Source organism: Colobus angolensis, unplaced genomic scaffold (genome assembly GCF_000951035.1).
Source record: "Colobus angolensis palliatus isolate OR3802 unplaced genomic scaffold, Cang.pa_1.0 Scaffold492, whole genome shotgun sequence".
In the NCBI taxonomy this organism is placed as follows: Eukaryota; Metazoa; Chordata; class Mammalia; order Primates; family Cercopithecidae; genus Colobus; species Colobus angolensis.
In genome coordinates this window covers 1,461,772-1,468,535 of record NW_012118399.1, presented here as the reverse complement: position 1 = coordinate 1,468,535, position 6,764 = coordinate 1,461,772, and positions in this window count along the sequence as shown.

The window sequence follows — 6,764 nt, the reverse complement described above, 5'->3', positions numbered from 1 at the left end:
AAAAGAACAAAGCCAGAGGCATCATATTACCCAACTTCAAACTATACTATAAGCCTATAGTAACCAAAACAGTATGTTATTGATACCAAAATAGACATATAGATCAATGGAATAGAACAGAGTATCCAGAAATAAAGCCACATAGCTACAATCCACTTATCGTTGACAAAGGCAACAAACACAAACGATAGGGAAAGGACACCTTACTCAATAAATAGTGCTGAGAAAACTGGCTAGCCACATGCAGAAGAATAAAACTGGATCCGTACTCATCATCCTATACAAAAATTAACTCAATATGGATTAAATACTTAAATGTAAGACCTCAAAAAATAAAAATCCTGGAAGAAAACCTGGGTATACTCTTCTGGACATGGGCTTAGGCAAATAACTTATGAGACCTTAAAAGCAAACACAACCAAAACAAAATTGACAACTGGAACCTAATTAAAACTAAAGAGCTTCTGCACAGCAAAAGAAACTATCAACAGAGTAAGCAGACAACCTACAGAATAGGAGAAAATATTTGCAAACTGTACAAATATTTTTTGACAAAGAACTAAAATCCAGAATATATAAGTAACTTAAACAAATCCACAAGAAAAAAAATAAATAACCCAATTAAAAAGTGGGCAATGGACGTGTACAGACACTTTTCAAAAGAAGGCATACAAATATCCAAAATCATGAAAAAGTGCTCAACATCACTAATCATCAGAAAAATGCAAATTAAAACCACACTGAGATACCATCTCATACTGATCAGAATGGGTATTATTAAAATGTCAAAAAATAACATTTTAAAAAAAATTTTAAAAATGTTTTCAAAGAGGAAAAGAAATGCTTATACTTTGTTGGTTGGAATGCAAATTAGTTCAACTACTGTGGAAATCAGCATAAAGATTCTCAAATAACTAAAAATAGAACTACCATTTGACCCAGCAATCCCACTATTGGGTATCTACCCAAAGGGAAAGAAATAGTTTTATTATAAAGATACCTGCCCTGGCATGTTCATCACAGCACTATTCACAATAGCAAAGTCATGGAATCAACCTAAGTGTCCATCAACAGTTTACTGGATAAAGAAAATGATATACACACACACACACACACACACTGTAGAATATTATGCAGCCGTAAGAAAGAATGAAATCATGTCATTCACAGCAACATAGATGGAGCTGGGGGTCATTATTTTAAGTGAAATAACTCCGAAACAGAAAATCAAATACCATATGTCCTGCCTTATAATTGAGAGCTAAACAATGGGCCACATGGACATAAAGATGGAAATAACGAATACTGAGGATTCCAAAATAGGGGAGGATGCAGGGGGTGAGAGTTGAAAATTTACCTATTACATACAACGTTCACTATTTGAGTGATGGGTTTTCTAGAAGCCCAAACCTCACCATTATGCAATATGCCCATGTAAGAAACCTTCATATGTACCCCACATCTAAAATAAACAAGAAAATATTGATCCAATTATGTCCTGATCATCCCATTCCCCTTTGTTGACCATTCACTTTCATGGCATCCCACAGAGCTCAGAATATTCTCCTTGTCCAAAAAGACTTCAGAGATAGTCACCTGGGGAAATTTCTGCAAAGAATGTCACCTTACTGATGATCAAAGGAAAGGCATTCTGCCTAGTTCTTCCCTAAATCAAAAACTTGATTAATATGGGAACAGGTAGAAGGGTGGCAAAAGCAAACATTTTCCAAAGTATGCTCTATGGACAGATAAATTTGTGATTAAACAGAGTGCAAAAATTTTTTTCATAACTTTTCAAATAATGATATGTTTTAGTTCTCTACAAAAGAGAACCTAGATTTTTTTCAAACTTTGTGTGATGATGGAACTCTCATTTGGGAAATAATGATCTTGTTCACAGAACCACTCTTCTTTAAAACACCATTACTGGACAAAGGAGTGAATTTTACAGAATCAAATAGTATTTCTCAAAATCATGGTATATCAGTGATGTGCTTTGAAAGCCCACAGCAGGCTGTAAACATCTAAACATTTAAGTGTTACAATCTTTCTTGATGAAAAAGATCAACTACTTGGGAGAATTTACCAAAATTAATGCTTGATGTTAGGATTTGGATTCTCCAAAATGTTATTAATTCTCAAGAATTAGAAGGCTGTTTATATCAAAGTTCCTGTAAAGATATAGCTAGAAAATTGCTCCTTGTATTTTTCCCTTTCCATTATTAATTAAAATCATTATAAACTTGAGTTATTAAGGAAGCTGCTATCCTCCCTCTTCTCTTCCTTCTCCTCCAGTGGCAGAAAGGCAGACACACAGGGAGGAAGGAAGAAAGAAAGAAAACAGGTAAAAGTATTTTTTACACACAGTTCCATTTGGTGGTATTTCAAAAAAGGCATTTAATTTAAGTTAAATATCTGTAACTACAATAGAAATTTTACCATGACAATATCCAGACAGGGAGAGACAAGATTTCTAACTACAATTCATTGAATCTGGTCATAAAAAAATAGCATGCCACAAAATTTTATCTCATCTATAAAAAAAGATTTATATGACTTCTAACTAAATGTCAAAATAGATTTTCATTACATAGTCTAATTTAATTTTTCAACCACAAGATATTGACCAAAAATATTGATGTACACTTAGCTGCTCAGTTCAGATTGTCTTTGCTGGCATTTCTGACAATAGACTTTATACTTATACTTGGCTGGTATAACTGTGTAATGAGACTCAACTAAGAATATTTTCTTAAAACTTTACTACCAAAGTGTGATCCATAGCCTAGCAGTTTGGGATCATCTGGGAACATGTTAGAAATGCAGAATCTCAGGCCTCACCCAGACCTACTAAATCAGAATTTGCATTTGAACAAGATCTCCAGATGATTCACACCCACATTAAAATTTGAGATGCACTGTCTTAGAAGACATTCTCCAGGTGTTTTGCTATCATTGGGGATTGTTTTGTCACCACCTGGGGGTGATCAGCAAGTTTTCCTAAGAACTCGACACTGGAATTTCTGCTTAACCACTTAAAATGTATAACCTACAACTGACTGAAAATACTGCTTAGAGTGCAACATACGTAACACTTTTTGGGCAGATCTTACATTCTAATGTTGAATAGAAAATTAATTCCACAACTTACCTATCTTCTCTCACTTTAGTAGAGCACAAGTTGACAAAGCGTGTGTGTGTGTCTGTTTCACAGTCACTTTACATCCCTAGTTAACATCAGAGCTGCCTTGGCTTCAAGTTTATCAGTTAGCAAAAATGCAAACAGCCAAGTCTGTGGCCACTAAATTCTCCAGAATAAGATTCCCACTTTATTGAAAGTATTTGGTTCCTTAGAAATGCTTCAAATTCTCCTAGATTCCAAAATCTCCAAGTTTATTTAAAACTCAACCTGTTCTCAGAAATATCACCAGAATACCTGGGTGGGATGGGCTCACTTAAAATTTCGAGACCTTCTGACCTTCTCTATCTGCCTATCTGAAACGGAACAACATAATTACATGCTGACCGCTCAGCCCAAGCACTGTGCCATGGGGGCAGTGAGACCAAGAAGATTTAACATCTGAGAATAGAGTCTGGCGTGTCATGTCTAAGTGAGACTGTGTCTTCGGCTGCATTCAGTATTTCCCTGCTGAGCCCAAAACTTGGCTCCTGTTGCCTCCTGCCTTTTCCAACACTCCTTAATATAGCTATGTTCTTCATGTGAGGTTTTTAAGCACTGTGATTCATATGCCTATCATCTGCCCTCCTAAATTTGAAGAAACTGAAGTAGCTGGAATTTGGGGTAGTAAAACTACCAAGGTCCATTGTCATGCTTAGTATCACCCAAAGAAGATATAGGAAAATTAAAAATTAACACCAAAGCTGGTAGATGGAGATTTGTGGGAGAGTTTGGTATCTAGTAGTTATAGGAGAAAAAGAGAAGATGAGGCCTATGCCAGCAGAAAAGAGTGGGTAGGGAAATGAGATAACCAGCTGTGTGGTAAAACCGATTTTCAGAAGGAGCAGACTTCCTTTCCAGAGACTGATTTTTGGTCTTCATGCTGGTCCAGAGAATAAGCCTGTGATGACCTCAAAGGGCCGCCACGCAGGCCTCCCTCTTGGATAGAGCAAACCTGCAGCCCCAGGGTCAATTTTGAGACTCATTGTTCTCACTCATCTTCCTCCAGACACTCTAAGTCTTACAAACCTTGTGTCCTCCCCAAACCTCTAATTGCTAAATCCCCGTTGTATGTGACCTAAAAGTCACATTCACATGTAGGCCACTTTCTTCTTAAAACTCTATACTTTTGGTCTTCTGACACATTTCCCTGGTTTTCCTAGCTCTCTAATGATTCTTAGATCTAATTATGGCTTGCTTTTCCTCTGCTGGATCCAAAAGTTTATTATCCTCCAAGATTCTTTCCATAGCTCCCTTCTATTTTCCTTCCACATCTCTCCATCATCCACCTATATGTTAATAATGCTACTAAGATAATATCTTTAGCAAATACGTCTCTTCTGAGTCCCAAATTATATATATTAATTGTCTCTGGAACACATTCACTTGCATGTCTCAGAAAATTCAAGCTCAACACCCTAATCAACTCCACCCTAATTATCCTCCCATTGAGACCTGTTCCTCTCCTTTACACCTTATCACACTGAATGGCATTACCCAGTCACCCAAAACTGTGGACACCATGCTTAAGTTCTCCCTTGCCCTCACCCCATCCCTTTCTCTTTAGCCATTCAAGACATTTAGTTGGGGCTCTTGGCATATTTTTCTTATACTAATACATTAGTCATTTAACTAGGCTGTCTATTAATTTCCCATCACTTCAGTCTATGTAAGCATATTATTCTACTGCATAAGGTAATTTTTTCTGACTTTACTAAAAATCTATACTTCTTAGCATGGCATATAAGCTTGACACAATCTAAACTTTGCCTACCTATTCTGTCTGTTCCCACCACTAACTGTTCTATGACAGGTGCATAAAGTTTCCTGATTTCACACTGTCTTAGTGCTCCACCTTATCTCCCTCGTAAGCACCTACTCAAACGGAGAGATTCAATTTAGGTGTCCCCCTCTGATAAAGCTTTACCTGACTCTCAGAATTAGTCATTCCTTTCTTTGTTCCCACACAGAATATTGCACTTTTTAAAAAGTGTATTATTTTATTTGTTTTACATCAATCTCATTTGTACATACAGTAATTTCATTGAATGTGGGATCCCGCCTTATTTATGTTTGTATTTGTAGCACCAGCCATACCTGGCATAGGGTAGGTGCCACTAAATATTCACAGAGAAAGAATGACTAGGCATAGAATGCATTTGAAGAAAATAGCGAACTTGTATATACTTTACATGATGATGCCTAAGATTTGTCCATGAGGACAAAGCCAATTTTAAATCAAAAGCCTCTGGTAGACTGAACAGCATTTACAGTATAGGCTAAAGGGATAATATCAGAGTCATTCTTGTTGTGATGGGGGGAACCTGAAAGAAGCAGATTCGAGTTCTAAGTATACTGACACTGACACGTGGTCAGGGAGGTTGCAAAAGAAGAAGGGGGCAGATTTTAATCTGTTAACAGACATCTGAGTTACAAAGCAGAGGTATATAGAAGAACAAGAAGGCTGCCCTTAAGTGTTTCTTTCTTCAATTCAATTCCCATGCGGGAGCTCTTTTGATGTTATTTACAAGTCAGACGATCATCTCACTTCAAACAATACTCTTAGCCTGTGTACACCTCCTGTCTCTTTTAACTGAGTTCTCTAGTGAAAAATAGGCAATTTCTCTACATTGAAGTCAAAAGCCCTTTGGAATTCCTGTCTGTGAAAGATTATCAAAAGAGGTTATAAAATCTGGAACTTTTGTTGTTGTTCTTAAGGACAGTTCTCCTGAATTAAAAAATGTCTGATGCTACTGACAGTCTGATTTAGAATGTGAGTCTATTATGAGGACAGTGAGAAAGGTTTAATCCTGTCCCCACCCCTTATTCTGCTCTTGTGGTTTTTATTTTATGAAAAACCTAAGGGACTCAAAGTTACAAAAATGCCCATTGGCAGTATCTACTGTTAATACCAGCCATGATCCCATAGCAAGGATTCATTTCAGTCAAGCCACTAAAATTTTATTTGATTCAATGAAAATGTTTTCAGTGAAGCTATGAAAGCATTTTTGCCCATTCCCTAAACTATTACTTGTTAAAAACTGAATTGAATTTCATAAAGATTTATGAGCACTTCCAAAATCACTTAACAGCCAAAAGCCACGTAGTAACTTTACCCACGTTTGAATAAAACGTGACGCTGGTGGACGTTACAGTTGTAAAAGAGTAGTAAGATTAGATTTGGATCATTTCCACCCAGACCTTGCTTTATCTACTGCAGGGCCTACAGCTCTGCTATGAGTCCACATCTGCTGGCCCTAAAGAATTATATAAGATTGCTAAAACCATGGGCCTTTACAGTATCAGCTGATTAAATTTTAGTATAACACTCATACATACGGACAGAAATATAGAAGGGGCAATTATGTCTCAAGAGTAAATAACCTGACAATCATTCTAGAGTTTGAAATAGATTTATTTTTATATTTATACTTGAATATAGGAAGGTCAGTGGTCCAATAATTATTTTAAATAAAAAGTTTCATTATGAAAACTGAACATAGATCTCAAAATTCATTCTGCTTTATTTCATTCCTTCAGGTCCATTTTCTAATATTTAACTCATGCACATGAACAGCACTGAGCG